The sequence below is a fragment of the Ambystoma mexicanum genome, chromosome 5p (genome assembly GCF_040938575.1).
Source record: "Ambystoma mexicanum isolate Mex_15411 chromosome 5p, UKY_AmexF1_1, whole genome shotgun sequence".
NCBI lineage: Eukaryota > Metazoa > Chordata > Amphibia > Caudata > Ambystomatidae > Ambystoma > Ambystoma mexicanum.
In genome coordinates, this window is record NC_090930.1 from 166,817,081 (window position 1) to 166,840,766 (window position 23,686).

Genomic DNA, 23,686 nt, shown 5'->3' on the forward strand with positions numbered 1-23,686 from the left:
ATAGAGATAGAGAGGCAGAGAGCGCCAGAGAGAGAGAGAGAGGGAGAGAGAGAGAGAGAGTCTCGGGAGGATAGCTCAGGGGCAACGTGCTCGCCTTGGAAGCAAGACTCCCAGGTCCGCGCTTAGAAACCTCTGGGTATATAAATAACCTATCATATCACATTATATCATATCATAAAGCTAGAGAGAGAGAGTGAGAGACATAGAGTAAGAGTTTTTACACTGAACACGTACAACTGATTTTCATTTTTTCCTCTGTCCTCTTGCCTGAATGAGTGTTCCTTCTCTGGGTCTTCTGTGGTCTTACTGTTTGTTGGTAAGTTTATGAACTTGGGGTTTTCATTGAATTATATTAAGCATTTTGTTCTGCATCAGTCTGTGGTTCTCTTTGGGACAGACACTGGGAACATTATTCTCTCTTGTTTACTCATATCCACCTTCACTCCACTGAGGACAGTATACCATGCATCGGTTTGCTGAATACAATAGTCTTATAATACAAGAAATGTGGTATAACATCTACGGTGTTGTTTGCTCCAACCTCGTTATTTGTAATATTCATTTTGTCCAATGACTTTGCTAATCCTTAATCAGTTTTTTTAATATTAAACGTAAGAACATTATACCAACACGTGTTTTAATCCATCATTTGATCAATGACGTCCGCCAGGCATGGACTCGACCATTCATTCAAAAGGGGCAAGAACAGCGCCTAGATACCCCCGGGCTTGGTGCGCTACATACATTTCAAAATAAATAAATAAACCCCGCTTTGAACTACATCATGAGATCCAGAATTCAAAGACGACCTCAGGAAACCATTTATTAACGCGGAGGATTTCAAGTAAGCTTTACAACAAAGTGGGCCGTAGAAATACCTTGTTTAAGATATGAGTGTCAGACCTATTTGATCAAATGTAACTGGAAATAATTCCGTTTATGAAGAAAGTCCTCACAGCCCTGATGAAGGGCGTAGAGCTTGAAACATGTGTTGGCATAATGGTCTGACATTTGAAATTCAATAAACTGTATAAGGATAAGCACAATGGTTTAAGCAATACTAATTTCACAGCTAACGAGCTTGGTAAAATTTCTTTACAATAGGTTAGTGGCATCTCTAACACATACTGTGCTCAGCGGTGGGCTTCTGTTTTTTTCTTCTCTATTCTCCAGATTTCAGATTAAAAATAACTCTGTATACACTTCAAAACTGAGCAGTAATCTACCAGCAAATATTCAGAATTCCCAAACACACCACCCTCCAAGAAAGCAAGCCCATATTCTCATAATCTAAGGTGTAAAACACCTTTAAACTACTATCCATGCCCGCAAGCCTGTTTCTTTACTTACTCCCTGTATTTATCCTTCACAACTACTTTCCACTTTCATGCACATAATGATTCAAGATGGGTTAGCCCTGTACTACTGAGAATATTTTTCTGAAAATGGAGAGAATACGGGAATCTTGAACAGAGTTTGGTATTACTGAATAACTCTGTACAAGTGAGGATAAGAGTCATTGGGGCAAAAGAGTTTGTGGGGGGTCAAATAAAAGAGAAAACGAGGGAGAAGGTCATAAAAAGAATCCAATTAATAAAAAATGCTCTGTAAGCAACGTAATTGTTGGTTCATCATAGCATCTTTGACACATGGGGCCTCATTACGAGGAGTGCGGTAGAGGGTTAATGGCGCCGGTAGAGCTGCCGGCACCATTAACTCTCTACCACCTCATTACGAGGTCTGCTCACGGGTCCCGCTAAGGACGTCTGGTAAAACCAGGAGTCCTTAGCGGGACCCGCTAGCAGATCAGGATGCTAACAACTGGCCCGTCATTAACGGGCCTGTTGTTAGCAACCTCCCCATTCCCATCAAGCCCTGCGGGGGCTCAAATGGGAATGGGGAGATACCAGGTCTGGGTTCCTGGAATGGGGGAATACCGGGCCCTCCAAGGTCGGAATGGCCCGGTATTTCTCCATTCCTGGAACCCGGACCTGGTATGGAGGTAGCCATGCCGCTGTAAGTGACATGGCTACCTCCATACTCGTAGGAAGGCCAATGGTATCTTCTAGGATTGCTAACAACCAGGCCCCCTATTTGCCTATGCTGCCATTCCTGCTCCCTATTTAAACATGTCAGTGTCACCTCCTTGACAAATCCCACTCATTGCTGCCCCTCGACCCCTTCCTATTGAAATTTTTGTAAGAGACTAAAAACAAGTTGCAGTGAAACCTATCCATGATTGCTAAAAGCCTTTGCTGTCAGCCTAGTCTTGAATGCTCCTGACCCTCATCTCGCTGCCCTCTCTAGCATTCTAACCATCCTTCTCTTATTCTCATTCCAATCCCTCAGATACCCTCCCAGATCCTGAATCTGATAAATGAAATAACTCTTCAGTTGACTCGACCCCTAACCAGCTCTTTAATCCAATGCCTCTCGGTTTAGCCACTCCTATTGCTCCACGGCTGAGTTCAGCTTCCCTTGAAGTCTGCATTCCATAAGCATTAAAATAAAGGTTCCTCTCGCCTCATGAAAAGCCTTTCCTAGATCGCAGGGAATTCCCCAGTGATAGCCCATACTTAAAGGATAGTTCCGGGACTTTTTTTTTATTGTCCCTACGGGTCGGCCATGTGTTTGTAAGCATAAATCGGTAGATCGTAGGAAACTTTCCTATGGACCTTACCCGACTTTTCGCCCATTATCGCACTCGAAATCAGCCGCCATTTTGTGATAATCCTATCATTCCGCCGCATCGCCCTGGCTCACCTGCCTTTGCGGCACTAAATCAAATCCCCCGCCCCTGAAACAGACATTATCAAAACATTCATATTCCCCGCCTCTCTCCGTGACGTTACTGTGCTGCGTAGGCAAACGCGCCCAGGCGTCTTCTACGCGACTCCACACAGACCCCGGAAATCAACACAGATCAGCTCACAATACAGCGCACCACAATTCGGAATATGAAACTGTACTTTGAAATCAAACCGCAAGATTGTAAATGTGGTAAAGTACATTTATTTGACATCAAATGTTTAGAGAATATTCAGCGATTTGCATTTTTATTTGCTCATGTTCCAAAAAGTTCGTATTGAGGAACGCGATGGTCCTTTGGTGTACACAGGGTCTTAGAGCATCTCACAATACAGCGCCACAATTCGGAATGTGAAACCGTGGTTTAAAAGCAAACGGCAAGATTGTACATTTGGCAAAGTACGTTTATTGGACATCAAATGTTTAGAGAATATTCAGCGATTTGCATTTTTCTTTGCTCTCGATCCAAATTAGTTCGTCTTGAGGGAAGCGATGTTCGTGTGCAGTACACAGGGTGTTGTTTTACGATAAAAATAAGCTCTTCGGTCGCACTGATAATCGCATGGCTGTTCCAACAACGAGGCACTAGGCCACCACAACGGTAGGTATGTTGCATTTAACCGTTAGTACCGCGTAAGGGCATACTTGTACTTGGCGATCGTCCCATAAAATGGTCAGGGTGGTAACGTTGTTCACGCGGAGAAGCAACTGGCGGCTGTAGAAGCCGTCCGCCGGTGTCCGGTACTCGTGACACAGACAGTAGTGAACGATGTACCTAAAAACATAAAAAATGAAATTAGTCTCACCATCAGATCCTTATTAAAATCATAGCGAGGACAGCGCTACTGGGTGTACACAAGTGTTTAAAGGCGTGGCGAGGCAGGGAGGGGGGGAAGTGGAGTACAAGGTAAGTAGCATAAAATAATAAATAAATAGGGCCAGCTGGTGGCAAGTGCAAGGTAAGTGCAGAACAAGTGCTGGGAAGGGGGGGCTGTAGGATACTGAGACAGTCCCCCAGTGCAGGGGTTGACAGGGAGGCAGTGCAGGTGGAGAGTGGAAGGGCCCAGGACCGAGGTCGCAGACAGTGGACCAGTTGTAGCAGGGGAGAGGGAGAGAGAAAGCAGAAGCAAAGAGGAAGGTTTTGAGGTGCTTCAGTAAAAGCAGATGTTTCTCCTCAAGTTAGTGCGCGGTAGAAAACAATATGCCACATAGAACGAACAAGTACAACTGAACCCGTCTTTAAAGCCACTGTATAGTAATGAAATTGCGGTATAAACTCATCAAAAGTTACTTACATTATATTTGCATTTTCCATTGTGTCTCTGTGTAGGGCAGACCCGAAACACCACTCCTTCTTTGCCGACGTTACTTCTTCTAATGAACGTGGCTCATCGTTTCTTTTCTGAAATTTTATTCATTATCTTTTTTTTTCAGGATGGTCCCGGCCTGTCAAGGTCAAATCACAATAGAACCTTATACTGGGTCGTGGGCCGTTCCGCCACCCGAGCAAAACATCAAAGCAGCTGACCTTCACTTTGAGCGAGCACACATTTCGAGTTAGCTGCAGTTAGTGTAAGGGCATCTTGTCTGCGTGCCTTTTTTTTTATTGTCCCTATGGGTCGGCCATGTGTTTGTAATACGGAAACATTCTATAATTTTTGTAAAAATGATTTATATTACTGTTTGGTTTAATTGCAATGGGCCTGCAACATGAGGAGACTCGAGAGAACAGACAATCAAATTACAATCATTTAAACCGTGATGTGTATTTCTCAATGAGCTCTGCTTTAGGTGGACATGGAACAGAGGCAATGTTGGGTGGCAATGCAGTTGTCCCCTGCATAGGTTCGTTCACCACTCCATGTATGTGCCTATCGAGGACATCTACGATAAGTCTCTCAATAAACTCATATTGCATATCCTCAAACACTGGTTTGATCACCCATTGTTTACTTCTTTTAGTGAAGGCCTTATTGTAGCGAAGCGTCCCTAAAGTTCCGGTCGTCCTACTTTGTTGACGGCCAACATTATGGTTATGTGCCAAGACCGCTAGAAGAGTCCGATTTATCATGCCTTCCATGCCAAAATGCAATCTTTTGGGCCTGTACTTTAGGCACATATTGTGGAACACCTCCAAATCTCCTGTGTGGCAGAATTCCGTGAGTCCCCTCAAATCTCTTGTTATAGTTTTATCAAATACAATCTTTTCAATGGCCTTGTGAGTGGGTGATGAAGGAATCAACCACTTCTTCTTCCGTGCCTCCTCTGTGGACAAATGGCCATGTTCACATTTGTGGAAATGCTCATTTGTCGACCATCGATGTACGTTGCTACAGTGCAACATTACTGACCGCCATTTTTCCAGTAGAATTTCCAACGACCCTTCACATGTTTTTGAGCTCCACCAAAGATGGTTGCTGATTGACTTGGACCACTGTGAAATACCTTGCATATCTTTTTTTTTTCCTGCAGCCGACAATTTTTTATTGATTGTTTTTGCAAGATGCCATACGTCAAATTGGTGATTTATATTTTTGTACTCTTCTCTCATTGTCTTGGCAATTGAAACGTGTCTGTCCGTGGCTATCAGGTCGATCACCATTCCCCGCGATTGTAGTTCTTGCAATGATGCTACAAAGCCAACTTTCTCCATGGCCACTGAGGATGTACTTTGTGACACCTGCACGACCACCGAACTCACAATTTTCTTACTTTCCATGTCCTGAAAGTGGTAGGTGCAGTACTTGGCTGAAAATCCTGGGCTGTCGCACTGTCCATCACCGGCTAGCCTGAACCGTTTGCCCGCGAATGTACTATCAATAGACATTTTTTCCATTCTCCAAGCTTCGCTAATGGCTGGAAATAGATAATCGGTTTGGTATTTGTAGAACTGAGTTTTCGCAATGAAATGGATTCCCACAAACTGAAAGAAAGACTCTAACTTTTTAAAACTTGAACCACTAAAAAGTGCAGCCGCTGCACAAAGTAGATTGCCTGCTGGCAGTTGCCCCAGCATGGGTTGTGCAGACCATGCGAACGGATGATATTGTGTACAGGTGGCATGTATTTTAAGGTTAGTGCCTCGAATTGCACGAGTCACATTAATCAATGGCTCCCCACATACTTCCCCACCAACCCAATGCCCACATTTCATCATCATAATAATATCCATCAAACAGCTATCGAATACAATGAATTTGGCCTCTTTCCTTATACTGTCACTCTGCGTCCCAGCTGGTTCGGCCTGTAACGTTGAGGACATGTCACTCGCATGAAAGGTACAATCTCTGATATCGTCTTCCGCTATGTTCAGTGATATTGATGGTGTTTCATTGTCGTCCACTTCATTCTCTTCCATTGCAACATCTGTTCCTTGTCCGGAGATGGGAGAAAAAAACAATGTCTTCAACTTTCGCGCGCTCTTATTTTTTGCGGGTGTGGATTCTGTGAATTGATCTCCGACTGCATCCAAACTACCAGGAGGACATTCACTATCAATGGCTGGTGGTGGTATAGCTCCGTTGTCAATCACTTCATATTCTTCCCATTGGCACGATGCATCTCCAGTCTCAAGTCCCTGCCAAAAGGTTTGACAAGCAACATCTCTCGTTCGCTTCACTGTCTGTGTAGATCTAGTTCTTACACCCACTCGCAACTAGAGGACAGATTAGAAAAGGGATGTTCAGTTTAAACACAACTTACAGTATTGAACTATTGACAGTGAAAGACAACATAATATAGTGAGCAGGACACTAACCTTCTTTTGCTTTCTTTTCTTTGAAACTTTCTTGCCTCGAACTTCAACATCTGGACGCTGTTGCTCCGACTCGTGTGTGCATGTCTCCACTTCCTCTCGCGCTGCAACGACTATATTTTCATGATAAGCACATCCATCACTCACTGACGCTCCATCGACTCCCTGAAACATAGAAGTTTCATTAGTATGTATAATAATATTGAAAACACAAAATGTACTTGGGGACCAATACCCATACGTACATCTCAATAGCAAAACACGAATGAACGCATTGTGTAGAACATTCAAACGACAATAGTTCACGCATTGTTGATCTAGTTAGATTGAACTGTCAAGATCCATACCTCGGGCTCCGCATAGACTTCCATTGAGGATATTATTGAAGATGACGCTTCAGCAACTCCCTGAAACACAGTAATTGCATTAGTATGGTTTTCTATTTTGTTTAAAAGAACATAAACTTTCTGCAGGCGTCAACGGCTCATCTAAATAGACCTGCACAAATGATCAGTTGTCTAAAATAAATAATGGATATCTAAATATGATTCGATTTGCTCCATCGTTGGAAGTGTCACCACCCAGAGATCTGCATCAACTACTAGGGGTGATGTTCTTGTTGAAGAAGCTCCGTCAGCTCCCTGAAACATAGTACTTGTGTTAATAAAGAAGGAAGTATAGCGGATGTAATCACGTCATTTGATCTCGCATGATTGATCTGTCAATATCCATACCTCGAAATGCATAAGAACATCAAGGGACGCTGTAACTGCGGTGCACACTTCTGCAAGCTGTTGCGCCGACCCGTAACTGCATGCTCCCCCTTCTTCTTGGACTAATGCTCCATCGACTCCCTGAATCATAGGACTTTCATTAGTAATGAACACAATATTGAAAAAAGAAGACACATAGGAGGGCGACGACAGAAGGACATACCAATGGCTAAAAACGAAAGAAACATTGTGTGTAACAATCACGCTACAAGAATGCAAGATCTGATGATCTCCATCGATGGAACTGTCCGGAAACGTACCTCGAGCATCTGAGTGACATCTACGGTTGTCGTCAATGCGTTGGACTCCTCAGCATCTCCCTGAAAGACAGTACTTGCATTATTTTGGATAACAATAATTATAACTGAAAACAAAGACTAGAGGACGAGTACTGTGGTGTACCATTAGGTAAAATAATTACACGATCAATTAAAACTATTGATTTACATGCCTAAAACAAGTCAGTGTCAGAATAGCTAAGTAAGATTACCCGATAGGCGCTTGAAGTGGCTGATGACTGCAATAACGACACGGATGGAGAATCTTCCGCCTTCATATTGAGTGGATACATAAATGGGGAAATTATTGTTAGCTAATGCTACACACTACCGCAAGGCCGAGAGACAAATACGTAAACTTGACTCACCAGTGGCGGGATGTGGACGAATAGAGTGGGAATAGCGGCTGAGAGCAATTTTCGCCTCGCTCGCGGTGTTTTCTTCTTTATTAGCAATGATGTGGAGTACATGTCTGGGCTAAAGTGCCTGCTGCAGATGCGGTATCGATCACCCCTCTTGTCCGCAAAGACTTCTAGGACTCTACTTTCTAGCTCAGAGGCTGGATATCCGCAATATCGGACCCATTCTCTTATCTGATCTATTGTCTTAGGGAAAACATGCATTATAGTATCTTCAGATTTGTTATGGGTCTTCGAAGGGCAACCGCCAATGGAACAGGCAGGCATTATGGAAAGTTCTGAAAAGTAAAGATCAACAATTCTCTATGAATACCAATGTGTTAAAACATTAAATGACACATAAAAGGTTCAATGCAAGGTCCGTTTTGGTTCTTGGAACTATACACGTTATTCACATGCGGATAAGTATTTCAATAACTTTCAAAAAATAGAAAAAGTAATTTGACTAAACTCAGAACATGTGACTAGTTCCTTGCATGTACTGTCGTGAACGAAAAGAAAACATGGATGCAATTTGATGACTACTAGCAAATAGATATAAATTAAAAAATTGGACGCAAAATGATTATGGTACATGGACTTACCTTGACGAACAAACAGTTAGATGCAGGGATCAGAGTAGTTTCTTGTCGTAGAACAGGGAGCAGTTCACAGGTTGCAAACTGACGAGTTTGCTCAAAGTGGTCACGGAAGTTCACAGAGACGAAGAGCAGATAACCAGCACCTTCACGGGTTGACTAGCAAAGCGCAAAGAAGTTCTCATTAGAAATATGAAGTGGGTTATAAAGAATTCGAAACAGGGGTGTGTTTGTGAATGAATGACGTGTATATGTCGTGGCATTATGCGGATTGCAGGGGGGCGTCCAGCGTGAGGGGGGATGCTTGGCAGGAGACACGGGGTCTGGAGGTAGACATGGGAACAACAACCCATGCTCTATAGACCACTTTGAAGTGTACATGGTCTTTGGCACCTCTTGGCCTTTATCGCTCCCTGACAGCTCCACTTGCCAGCAGCGCAAGTACCCTGGTGCGAACTGCCTTTGATAGGGCGGGGGGTGGATCGGGGCGGTGGTCGTGCAGACAAGACACAGGAAGACTCGTGAATGGAGACACACTTATGTGGATTGCAGGGGGGCGTCCAGCGTGAGGGGGGATGCTTGGCAGGAGACACGGGGTCTGGAGGTAGACATGGGAACAACAACCCATGCTCTATAGACCACTTTGAAGTGTACATGGTCTTTGGCACCTCTTGGCCTTTATCGCTCCCTGACAGCTCCACTTGCCAGCAGCGCAAGTACCCTGGTGCGAACTGCCTTTGATAGGGCGGGGGGTGGATCGGGGCGGTGGTCGTGCAGACAAGACACAGGAAGACTCGTGAATGGAGACACACTTATGTGGATTGCAGGGGGGCGTCCAGCGTGAGGGGGGATGCTTGGCAGGAGACACGGGGTCTGGAGGTAGACATGGGAACAACAACCCATGCTCTATAGACCACTTTGAAGTGTACATGGTCTTTGGCACCTCTTGGCCTTTATCGCTCCCTGACAGCTCCACTTGCCAGCAGCGCAAGTACCCTGGTGCGAACTGCCTTTGATAGGGCGGGGGGTGGATCGGGGCGGTGGTCGTGCAGACAAGACCCGTTTGCCGCAGGGCCTCACCAAGGAGAGGCCATCTAACTGAATGTAAGAGGATGGCTGCAGGATCTACTACATGGAAGGCAGGGGGGTGAGTTTATAAATACCTCACCCTCCCAGGAGAATATATGGGGGTCATCTCTGTACCCGGTGCCCAAAAAGAGGATTTATTATGATCAACCATATTTATTATTTACCTATAACCATGTTTTGTATCAATAAAATCCAACAGCTTTTTATTGCCAACGCTTGATGCCAACCCACAAAATAATATATGTATGACTGCTGCATATATGGGTTCAACGGTTATGTGGATTGAAGGTGTGCGGCCAGCGTGAGGGAGGATGCTGGCCGGAGACATGTGGTGTGACAAGACAAGGCACTGGAAGGCTATTCAACGGAGACACACTAGATTCATTTAAAAAATCAAAACAACCATTGTTAAAATATATGTTGGGCTTTATTTTAGATTTTAATTAAACATAAATAATAAACATTACACATTGTAAAGTTGAGGTTGCAGCACATCGAGGGAAAATCCGCGGTATTGTCCACTGTCACTGGGGAAATGTTGTCTAATGGCAAGTACCGCACAGGCAGGTATTACTCTCCGAACGCGGTGTCCGAGCCTCCCGTGAAGCCACCAAGTGAAGCAACGATAGGCCACCAGCCTGTACCACCTGTGAAAAAAAAAGATGCAAACTGTATTAAACTGACCAAACTTTCTTATCAATGTCGATTCAGGTAACACATGTCATTTTTCTTAGAAAAAAATTATATCTAGAAAATGCACTATATGGAACCAATTTACATGCGTTCGAATGATATGTAAATGTAATTTTATATGTGGGAGACGACCATGAAATAGTGGTGGCATCACTGACATCACAAACAGAGTATACTTACTCGTTACTCGGATTACGCGGACGAACAGTGCCACGAAGTTCGTGCATAAGCACCATCATCATCCTCAACACTGTCCGTGAGAGGCAGGCTTCCCTGAACTCTGGCAGCTCGGTGATGCATTGCGGACTTTGCTCGCCTTCCTGCAGACTTTGCTCGCTTTCCGAAATGTAGGCCAAGCACCCGGAATTTTCACGGCAACAGCAGTTCTCCTCCTCAGTTGGCATTAGCTCGCACCGATTGCACGTGCACCAGGTGGAGACGCCGTCCATGCGACATGGTCCAGGCTCTTCATCCGTTGACTGGTCCTGCCAACTGCCGTCCGAATCCCCATCGTTTTCGCGTGCTTGCCTTTCCAGTAGTTCCTCCTCGGTGTACTCGGGCTCGTACATATACGGCATTATTGTGGCCATTGTGCGGTAAAGATAGTAAAATAATTTACAGAGATGGTACAGGTGTTCACACGGGCTACAAGCGGCGAAGGTAGCTGACCAGAGCACTGAAACGAGTCACAGAATACTCAAAGTAACACAGAGAGAGGAATGGAATCGAAAATCTGCTGCTGTATGTTGTGAAACGGTCTGTTTATACTTATTGGGGAAAGAGGCGTCCTGCCATTTCCATGGCAACACGTCAATAGCTGAGGCGCAGCGATTGTTGACACGAGACGTGCTTGAAATGGGCAGTACGCGTCTGCTGATGTCAGGCTCAGGGGCGGGGGATTTGATTTAGTGCCGCAAAGGCAGGTGAGCCAGGGCGATGCGGCGGAATGATAGGATTATCACAAAATGGCGGCTGATTTCGAGTGCGATAATGGGCGAAAAGTCGGGTAAGGTCCATAGGAAAGTTTCCTACGATCTACCGATTTATGCTTACAAACACATGGCCGACCCGTAGGGACAATAAAAAAAAAGTCCCGGAACTATCCTTTAACCTGCCTATTCTCTCCAAACTCATGGAGGAAGTAGCTTCTCTGCAGACCTTTATGAGGTGGACCACTTCATTCTTGTCGATTTCCTTGAGTTCATAAATCACACTTTTCAATCTGATCAAGGCTGTTGTATTTTCTTTCTCCAGCATTCGCTCTTTCACAGATTCATGCGCTTAGAATTTTCCCTGTCGCCAAACTGGGAATCCTCGTTTACAGACCTCCTACTTTTAATCATGAAGAAAAAAAGGAGTGTTTTGTAGTCTGTCCACCTCCATATGGGTGCTTTCTCCTTCTCCACAACCAAAGAGTCATCTTGTGTGCATTTACCACTAAAAGAAACCTTGTTACGTGCAGAGGGCCGCAGGTATCATGCATGTAAGCCATTCATTTTCATGTCTATCTTACACCACTTTACAAATTAATGCGCAGTTCCACAATTCAATGCAATACCCAGATTTACCTCAGCATCTCCCATGCCAAAGAAGATTTGTATTCCCTCTACAACCATCTTAACGTCATCAAAGGTTGGATGCAAGTTAATTACTTATGAAAACATGATATTAAATCTCATAGGTCATCTTATTTTGGTATCAATCCAGTCTCCCTTTCCATCTCTTCACCAACCCTTCAATCTTTAGTCACTCCTGGGGTCTGTCTGCCAAGTTCAGATCTCTTGAAGTCGACATTGACTCAGACATGATCCTAAGCACACAAATCAAAAACATTTTTAGTAGCTGCTTTCAACACCTGAGGCCCACAATCACACTGTTTTCTCTACACACAAAAGCTTGGAGTAATTGAGCTGCAGTCAACTCAAGGATTGACTACAGCAACACCCCTAATGCAGTCCTCCCTTCCATCCTTTTGGAAAACCTACAGTGATCCCAGAATGCTATTGGAATATTAGCCAGTGGTGTAAACAGAAGGGACCATGCCACTGCAGGCAGGCCACCCATACAACTTCCTGTTGTTAACAGAATCTCTAGCAAACATGTCTGCTTAACCTTTATGGGCCTGATTCATGGAGGGTTTTCCTATGGGATTGCACCACTATAAAGCACTTCTATGAATCAGGCCCTAAATGTCCAAGAGTTTCATACCCTGCATTATGGCTAGCAAATTCATGCATTGTGACAACCCTAACTCTATAAACAGATGCTTGTTTTCCTTTCCTATACATCCCAAAGGAGACAATGTTTTGGTTGTTCAGTCTTCCTTACTCTGGTCTAGAATATACTTTCCATTGAGCTCTTCGACAAACCCCTTCTAACATCTTTCTGCCATTGTTTGTAAAACAATGCTCTTTGAGATCTTTCTGGAAACCTGAACTTTGAGAGGCCCTTCAGTAAGAGCTGCTCTATTTAAGTGTTACAATTGTGAGGAACCTCAAGGTGTCCTCACTCCTTTTCCCCCTGGATCCTCCTCTCTGGTGGCCAGGGAAAGGCCATCGCTTTTGGATCTCGACCCTGGGAGTGGATATGTGAGGGAGATCACCTGAGTGGAGGGGACTTGGGGAGTGTGGTGAAGACATCTTTGTATGAGACATGGGAGCCCCCTTTCCCTCAGAAGAATGAACCCTCTATTTCAAGAGCCTTTGTAGGCTACTGTCAGTCTTTTTCCCTTCCTTCACCCCAGAATACCCCACAGAAACACCCTTCCTCCTATTTAAACCTCACTAAAAACAACTCTGGTACTGAGACGAGCAAGAGGTCTTTGAAGATCTTCATTTGGAACAGTCAGACATGATCAGCGAGTCGGCTTCACTGTGGCAATTAGAGGCAATGACTCGCAACCTGCAGTCAGTTAACATGTTCTAGGTGTATAAAAATGGTGACCTCCCAGCACATGAGGAGAGACGGCCTGCAAAGAAGGAAGCGGCTGGGAGAATCAGAGCGGTCTCTAGATGAACCGGCTTGAATAAAGCCGTTCCGAACAGGAGTGAGAGAGAGAGATGCCAGTGTCAAGGTTGGCCACAAACGGATCTGGTATCCTGCGACCTCTCTGTCCGGTGCCCACAGCAGGAGCCGTGTGGTGCCTAAGCCTTCTGATTGACACGGGTCTCAGAGAGAGCGAGTGGTGCTCTCAGTAGCTGCGCCTGAGGAAGAGCAGAACGACACATTACAGAATTCCTGGAGATCGAGCGCTGATCACTTTGACACCCGCAAAAGAGAAGCGGAGCGAATGGAAGCCGGAAATCAGAGTGGAGAAATCCAAAGGAGCTAATGCATACAAACTGTGAGTAAAAACAAGGGAACACTGACTCGCTCGGGGGACGGGAAACAAGCATGTTTGAATGCCGAGCAAACTGAAAACTGTTATAAGTACTTGAAAGGCCAAAGCAAGTGTTTTTGAATACCAAACAAACTAAAATCTATTATGAGCACTTTTGAAAGTTGAAACAACTCATTCTGAATACTGAACTGTCTGAACGACATTGTGAAGAACATTTGAATACCCCACAGAAGAAAAACAAGTGATGAGAACTCATGAATGAGGTGAAAGCAAGATGGTGCTAAGGGAGAACTCTGCAGAGTGAATTGTACGAGATACAAGTGGAAGCAAAGCCAAAAGATTACCAAGAAGGAGATGAAATGACAAACTAAGTATTGGCCAGGATACAACAGCCCAATAAACTTCAGATTATGCTAGAGAACCTGTGTTGGCAAAAGCTAGAAGGATACCGAAAGTGTAACAAAGTGTATAGGGGTATCGCTTGCATGGCCTCTTATGGGTTTGTCAGTATTGCCAAACAACTGCACCTAGAACGTATGCCCTTCTTGGAAAGAACAATGGAAAGTAAATTTACAAAGGCTTATGTTTTGCAACAGTTGTTGAAAAGAAGAGGCAGAGCAATCTATCTGAACCAGTGAAAAGACTGGATGACCTAAGACTTGAACTGGTATTTATTTTTGAAAGCTGGAAGATTTGAAGTGGTATTGGCTTTTGAAAATCTGGAAGATAAAGCTGGAGGATTTAAACGGGTATTGTTTTGTGAACTGTACTGAACTCTTGGGGAAGGGAGCCCTGAGGTTTTCTGAACTATTCTGAACTTGGAGAAGGGAAAGCTGATCACAAACCAAGAGCTGAAAGAAGCTCTGAACTTTGTTTTGATCACTATTCATATTGCTGCTGACATCCCTACACATTGTATACAGTTAGGTCTGAGGGCAAGTATAGGAGTTGGACACAGACAGAATTTAGAGTTGGACTTACTGACAGAGACTATCCTTAGTTTTCTTTAGGTAGGGAAATCCCACCTTAGTATAGGGTAAGTTAGGCCTTACTCCATCCTGACATTTAAGTAAAATAAAACTTTTGATTAGAAAGTTGAATCTGTTGTCTGTGTCTTACTTCATGAGGTGCTGGGAACAACTATGATCAGAAGTCCATACTTATGGAAAGATTCTGACCATGAAACACTAAGTCTCGGAGTTGGTTTTAGTTTAAATTAGTTTCTTGCAAACGTAGCACGCAAGGCCAGATTTCAGAGCTTCTTCCATTTAGACAGGCTCTTGAAATGTCACTCCGGTGCTGTTTTGTTAGTAAGCTTAGTACTTCCAGAATGCTGCTTTCTGGGAAGCGGCCTGTCTTTCTATGTTTACTCTTGTTATTCTTTGTTTGTAGATTTTATATATGCAAAGTCTTGCACGTTCAACATTATGGAGTTTGCTGATTTATTTTGTCATGTGTTCTTTGTACTTGATTAAAGTTTAAAATATATAGAAATACAATAAAACCATACCTTCTTGAGCTCTCTACAACAACATCAAGGTCTTTCAGTAAAGTTCTAGGGGCGTTTTAATTCCTAGATGTATAGATGCAGTAAACTGAGGCTTTGTCTTGAGGGGCAGCAGCCAAATCTAAGCACTTTTATACTGCAAAACAACAGATTTTTATTGGAAATATGGGTGATTTTCACCTGGGGTTTATTGATATAGAGATGCAAAAAAATCAGAAAAGTGAAGTGGACGAAGCAATCGCTACGTGGCATGGAACACTGTGCCAACTTACCCCGTGCTGACAGTCAGACAAGGACTTCAGAAGTCTGAATTTTGCTGTCCTGACAATTTATTGAGATCTGCTTTCTGGCATACAGTTCTGTCTAGATGTGAAGGGGCAGTCTCTTGTAACTTAATCTGGAGCAGGGGTCTGCGACCTTTGACCTGCCAGATGTTTTGGACTTCAACTCCCATCAGCCCCAGCCAGCATAGTCTACAGCAAGGGATCATGAGATCCAAAACATCTGGAGAGTCGCAGGTTGCGGACCACTGCCTGGAGCATCCATTATTTATGCATTGGTGCTCTTTGGATTGCCAAACTTCCACCTTGAGGTGGCTCAGTACATGCATGAATGCTAGCATGGACAGGCAGATTAGGCGGCAGCTATACTGTCGATGTCCAAGGTTGTCAGAGTTCCTCTGCAAGCAGCAGTGGTTTCCGCCAATCAAGGAGGGGGAGTTATTGAAAAATGATGCATTTTTTCCAGCCAGAAGAAGTGTTTGTGCATGCCCTGCTCATGGGATTGGCTTCCATTTCAGCTGCTCTCTAGTGTATTCAATTATTTGTGTGTTTTGCACCGTTCCCAATTCATGCTTAACTTTTTTCTAAGGCTATTGTTGCCCGATCCATGGTGTGCTGTCAGCGAATGCAGTATCTGTTCTCTTGAACTGCAATATTGGCCGACACGCAATGCGTTCTTTGTCCCGAATTGAGACCCTTTGTCTCATCGAGTGACCTCTGCTGGATTGATTTCTTTTTTCACATTAAGGGTATTGATATTTTATTTATATCGCGTTCATACACAAGTGTTTCAGAGCGCGCAAGGCAAGGGAGGGGAACAGGGGAGAAAAAAACACCGATCTTACTAGGCCCAGTGACATTGAGAACGCGCAAGTGCATGGGAGAGGGGGAGGGGAAAAGTGCATGGAAGGGGGGAGAAGTGGAAAGTGCGAAGCAGAGGAGAAACAGATAAATAACAATAAATAAATAATAAAGGCAACAAACAGTGGTAGTGCAGCCAGCAATTTGCAAGTGCTAGGTTTAATGCAGCAGACAGGGTAGGTCTGATAAGTGCAGGAAGAAAAAGGGGGGGTGCTGTATGGGTATAGATACAGACCCCAGTGCAAAGGGTGGCCCGGAGGCAGTGCGAGAGGGTGGCAGGGTGAGCAGGTACCTGGGCCCGGAGGACAAAGGGTGGCCAGGTGCATGATGCCAAGAGAGAACAGATCAGCAGGGGAGAGGGGGAGTGAAGGCAGAAGAAAAGAGGAAGGTCTTGAGGTGCTTCCTGAACCGTAGATGGTTCTCCTCAAGTTTTAGAGTGGCAGGGAGGCTGTTCCAGGGGGAGGCCCCAGCCGAAGACAGAGATCTATACCCAGCTCGTTTCTTTGAAAAATGACTGACCCTGAGGGAGTTGGAGGTAGAGAAGCGAAGAGCTCGAGAGGGGAGGTATTTGCGGAGAGATAGCTGAAGGTATTTGGGACCCATGCCCCAGAACTACTTGTGGACAATGCAGTCGGTTTTGAATTTAATCCTTGCATCCACTGGGAGCCAATGGAGAGATTTCACAGCTGGAGAGATACGATCCCAGGGCTTGAGGCCAAGGACAAGTCTTGCAGTCCTGTTCTGGATGAGTTGCAGAGGGCGGAGAGTAGAGGTGGGTAGATTTAGAAAGAGGCTGTTACAGTAGTCCAAGTCAGAGAGAACCAGAGCTTGGGATACCATGAGCTTCTGGGGGAAGGAGAGGAAAGGCAGAATACCTCTGAGGAGGTGCAGTAGGAAATTTGACTTTTTAGAGACCTCATAGATGTGGGCGGAGAAGGAAAGGGTGGAGTCAAAGATGACCCGAGGTTCTTAGCCTCGCAGGTGGGGGTAGGAGGAGGGCCAAGCGAGGCTGGCCAGAGAGTGAGGGGAAAGGATGATGAAGGTGTGCCAATGAGGAGGATCTCCGTCTTGCTGGTATTCAGACAAAGATCATTGGCGGCACACCAATCTTAATTGGAAGTTAGGCAATCAGAGATGAGAGAGGGAGAGGAGGTGGCAGATGGCAGCCTGAAAATGAGTTGAGTGTCGTGAGCGTAGCACTGGACATTTGAGCAGAAAGTGACAATGAAGTGAGCGAGAGTTGCCAGGTATTGGTTGAAAAGCCAGGGCGAGAGGTTAGACCCCTGGGGAACACAACAGGTAGAGAGAAGATAGATGAAAGGAAGGACCCAAGTTGGACCTGGGAGGGTCGATCTGAGAGGAAAGAGGTCAGCCAGGCCAGAGCCTGATCAGTGATACCCAGGTTGTCATGGAGACGGTTGAGCAGGATGGTTGGTGTGGATGGATGAGTATGCCAAATGAGAGTGTAACTTCACTTCTGCACTCTCTTCGTGGTCTGCTGATGCACTAAAACCATCCTGCACATACACTAGTTTTTTGCCCGAGTTGAGTGCATGGTGACATGAAATAGGCAGACTTGTGTCATTGGCAATGTGGTATGTGGCTAATCTTGCAGCTTGGATGTCCCATAGGAAATGTTGAGTGAGGGGGAACGAGTCTACTGCTACATTAATGGCCATGCTTCTCTCTGTTGCCATCCAACACCAATTTCATTGTACTTTGATGTAGTTGTATGTATTTTGCAAAGTGAAAGCTTAATCCATAAATAGTAGAAATGGGCGCAGACATGTAGTGCACTTCTTAATAATAATTTAGCGTTTATATAGCACTACGAACCCTCAGGTATCTCAGCGCTGCTTATTATTACCCGCAGTGTGTGGTGCTCCTTTATCAACCTCGGAAGATGAAAGGCTGAGTTTGGCCCTGCTGGGAATCGAACCCGTGCCAGCAGGCTCTGCACAGATGTCAAAGTGAGCTCTCTACTCACTGTGCTATCAGACCGGCTTATCTTCAAATGATAATCTTGGCATAGGCTATAGCGTACACTGGCGGTCCATGTAAATCTAAAAGTACTGTAAGGTAAGAAATGATAAAGCGAGCTCAAACCATTTAAAAAGGTCACAATAAAGAGACACTAAAAAACAAAAACTATGTTGGATGGCTGTAGATTGGAAGTGTTTTTTAAAATGTATTTTAATTGCTTGAAGACATCAATAATTGGGGCGAGAGTCAAACACAAGTGATGTAAAACTAGCAGACTAGTGTAATAGGTCATGCAGTAAAAATTTTATCAGGGAGCGTTTTATGGACCTAGTGGAATAACATGTCCAGTGCTTAGAGTTATCTTTCTATGTTATTCACAGCGTCTGTAACCCTCTTGCCATCCAATGGCTATTTTATTTCACTTTTTATTTGATTTGCTTCTGTAAAGTCAGAGATTAGTTTAGTTTATTATTTGATAATGCGCTCCAAAACCAGGGGTAGCCGGGCGCAGCAGTTACAAGAATACTTAGGCTTAGGTTACATACATACAGAGGATACATACAGTAGATCCATTATGTGAGATATTAACAGGTATAAATACAAATATACAAATGTACAAGGAGTGCAAAATGTAAGTCCCTCTCATTCGTCTGGAGTTGGTAGGGTCAAGAGTGGTTATGCGCAATGATGGGACCGGGTTCATTACTCCAGAGCCAACTTTTCAACTTTCATCTGAAACTAACGTAGGGGAGATTGGCTCTCAATGCCATAGGGAGTGCGTTCCAGGCGCAGGCCGCTCTAACAGGGAAGCTAGCACCACCTGCTTTAGTTAGTCTGAATCTGGGCGTTTCAAGTAGAGCGTGGTTAGAGGCTCTAGTGTGGTGATCCGCAAACAGTAGAAACAGACATATGCTACAAGGCTTGATATTTTAAGTGTATCAAATGCAATAGAGTTCACTGATGGTCTATCAGAGGAGAAGACTCCCATTGCTTCAAGACCAAAGCTGTGAAGATAAGAGTGTAGAAGAACATGAACACATCCCCATACAGGTCACAAAGCACTCTGCTTTGTGTATTCTTCTCTGTGGCTCGCTTGCATGGTGTTGGATTGGCAAAGTGGAATTGCTCAGGGCTTCCGATTAAGCACTCGTGAGAGTAGAGTTAAAAATGCATCTCCCCCACTATCTTTTGGACTTGGACTTGGCCTTGTATTTAGTTATATTTTGGTAGAGAACTACATCATTGCAATACACAGACAACTTTATTAAAAGGGTTGCTGTACTTCTTCATAGGGTAATGGTGTCTCTTTTAATATGGTGTTGCTGGCCCTGACTTGCCGCTTCCAAGGTATCGTTGGGATCTTTTTCTATCAGATCGTGCAGGATAATGCCAAGGCTGATGACCACTGTGTATCACTGCTGGGCAAAATACTTTAAACGGAATTCTTCATTACAGCGTGTGCTGTACTTCTTCCAGTAAGTCCATCACGGTGGGGTAAAGGCGCCCTTCTGATCTGGAGATGTTAAGATCCTGCTGAGTGTTCGCCACCATCTTTCATCACTTACAAGGTGTTCATAAGATCAATTAAAGTTGAGGACCACGAATCTGATGACACCTCATTAACCATGCTGGCTGGGGCTGGTAGAACTGTAGTCAAAAACCTCTGCAGAATTGGAGGTTGTAGCTACATGATTAGCGCAGTGGCAATCAAGTAACTTCCTAATGTTTCGGTCTGTTTATGACAATATATGGTATGCGCTTCCAGTCTGCGAATGATATGGTGTGATACCCCCCAATAGTGGCATATTCTGCTGTGAGGCAACATATGTCATTGGAAATGGCCATGCTAATGTTTTCCTTTGAGGGACAGAACTGTGTGTCAGAGAGCTCAGCTCACCATATGCACCGACTCTGGTTTTCAACTGTTAGTGGTACATTGGTCATGGCAATAAAGACCTGTTCGGGAAATAAAATGCTGCAGTGCATAATTGTTCCATATTTAATGTTGCGTTGAACATACATGGAAATGTCTTGCCTGCCCCCACCCTCCCAGCTCTCTACTTGTTGGGAGCTATTGCTAAACGTGCGCCATGCAGTTGATAAGGCAATCACATCCACTTCTTTTCTGATTGGGTATGCAGTAGCAATGTTAATGATCACTTTCATGGGGATTACTCCATAACATGGAGTGCTGGAAAGTGATTGTTACTTTGTAGATGAGTGCATTATCATTTTTTTGATGATTACATTGTGACATAAATGATTGTATGGAATTATGCTTCATCTTCACAGTGCAAGTTGTGAAGAAGCGAACATGTTTGGCTCTGGTGGGAAGGAGCTAGGTAGGACCCTGACCATGTCCAATGTCTTTTGGAGTGGGCCTTTTCTTAAATTTAGTTTGGTGCTTTTGTTTCATGTCCTGAAGAAGCACCGTAATCCCTACACTAAAATATTAGTTTGGTGCTTTTATCTGATGCCCTGAAGAATCCCCATCATCTCTACAGTGAAAAGACATGAAGGAAACATGTTGCAAATGAAAACCAGAAACCATACATACAATACATACTCAATGAATGTACAATGTTTATATTATTTTTATTTATTTATTTTGTCTTTGCATTTGGTTCACAACAAACCTTTAAAAAAACAAAAGTCCAATCAATACATCCTTACGTAATGCAAAATCATCCCATAAAATGCCGAAAGCAAACATATTGAGCAAGACCGGCACTGCAAAGGACCCAATGTTTTTTTTAATTTATTTATGACACGTTGATTGAGGGGTTATCCATATTATGAGGCCTTCACACAAATGTCGAGGCTCACTCCAAGTATGAACCGTAGTCTCCTGTCTATCATGGGTACACCACATAGATGATCAACCCTTCCCCTGTCGCCCTCTCATCTCATCCCGTGCATTCAGGAGCAGGTGCTTCTAACCCCTCTCGAATTGCAATGAGCCGCCAGGGGCCAGATTACAGAAACAAAGTTTGCACGGTATTAGCACTAGGGCAAAGTTTGCCCTATTTTTGAAAACACTGGGACACATTGGAAAATGATTGCACCACGACAAGTGCCATTTGGCATGGTGTAGGCATAGGGCAAAAATTGCTCTTGGGCAAAAAAGATAGATTTTCACTGCATTATTGCAACAGGGCAAAGTTTGCCCTATTGCTAATACGGAATGGTATTAGCACTAGGGCAAACTGTGCCCTGGTGAAAAACACAACCAAAATGTATCTTTCTTGCACTAGGGCAACTATTTCCCAGGTGCTTATCCAATGTCAAGGTGCATTTTTCATAGTGCAATAGTTTTCTAATATGTCCTAGTGTTTTTAAAAATAGGGCAAACTTTGCCCTAGTGCTAATACAGTGCAACTTTGCACTTGCACCGGTGCAAATTTTCTGTAATCTGGTCCCACGTAGTGACATAATAAACAGCATCCCGAAAAGTGATAGGCAATCACCATTGGAGATAGATTATGGTAAAACAAGCACTGAGAGTGGCTGACGATTCAGCTAATTCGGCCAATAAGAACGTGACAGGTTCAGAACTTGATTAGAGGTACTCTACTCAATGGTAACTTGAAGGTTGCCTTTTGACCTAATCAGCTACAGATGATGGTGAATGTGCACATTTCAGTGACCAGCCAAGGGGACTTGAAACTCATTTGTGATCCTAAAAAATCCATGTGTGGGAACGCATCTAGAAGAAAGAAGGTTGATGTCGGCAAATAATGGACAAGGGCCTGTGTCAGATGGTGAGGTACGATACCCAGCCCTACAGATAATGGGTGTATCAGCCACTTTTACTCCCTAAAATTAGGTAAACCCCCAAAAATGGGAGTATAAATACTCCCAACAAAAATAGAAAACCGACGCATAAGAGCCTGCCCCCCTCATTCCTCCCACAAAGCTCCCTGGATATGTTTGGGTCAGTAGAACTCTTAGTGCCACTTGGAGAAACTAACATTACTGAAGAGATAGTGGGTGGCCATTGCACGATAGGTTTCGCTACTTTATAAAAGGATGGTGGCAGCCTGCAAGCTAGACCCTTGTGAGCTCAAACTGAGCAGTATCCACAACAACAAGGTGTGCAGCCAAGTGTACATGCCTGTGTGGCAACTTAAGCCTCCACTGTCCATCTAGCTGCAGTATCCAATCAGCATCAGTGATGATCAAAGAGAGAGGGCGCTCTTTCTGAGGGTTTTCGGGGGAAGACTTTCAGCCAGGTAACGTAAGGAGTAGTGGTTTGTCAAGATGAAGGAAAATCAACTTTGTGTGTTCTCTGCAGCTCCAGTATTGCATTCAAGAGGGGTGAGTGTGGAGAAATGAGGGATGTGCACACAAGATAGATGACACCTCCTCTGCATCCTTTCACCCACCAAGACCAAAACCCAAACCTGTCCCATGGTGCCCTCCCTTGCCTCACTCATATTTGCCCCCCACCCCGATAAGCGAAACAATGCATGTCATTCTGCCACTGTCCACCACATCCCTCTTGTTTCCCAATCTACCCAAAATGTAAACAATAGCTGGTGATTTCCCACCATCACTCATCTCCCTAGTGTTTGCGCTTCCCAGCAGTCCGCCCCCCAAAACTAAACAATACCCTGCGCATTACCTTAGGCGGGCGAGACAGGATTTAATACTGCCCTGTATTATCATCACAGTGTCATAATATGTCTTCTATATTCCAGTGCCATGCCGTCCTAGTAGGAGGCAACAGCACTTTAATAACTATTTATTAAATCATTTCTTGTCATGGAAGCAATGCACCACAGCACAATCCTGGTTAGAAAACATCAAAGCACTGTTCAAGGGGCATCAGGTAATATTACCCCCACCAACTACTGAGAACCTTCTCTCTGCACACTGTAAATTATATATGAACCTTTACATAGTGTAAACTTTGTAAAGACACACCTGTGAATTTAATGGCTGTATCATATGTTGCCTGTGGTAACCTGTAATGTTTCTTGCCCTGTATTTCCAGTGCCCAGACACCTACGGGTTAGGCGCGCTTTATAAATGCCAAATAAATAAATAATATCGCCATATATATTGTTGTCGGGAACGGCCATAGGCAATATTATTGGTGGGGATCATTTTTGGGGTTAAAGGGAGTGGGGGCTGAGAGGGTGTCCCCCTGCCCCCTTTAAAATCATATGGGGGTTGCAGGGGTGTCCCCGCAGGTTTAATGGGTTAATATTGCTGCAAAAATATGGCGCCATTCTGGTATGGCGATAGTTTTGCGGGGATAACACATGGAACCGTTCAAGGACGGCGGTACAATTCTAGATCGTGTGAGATCGGTGTTTG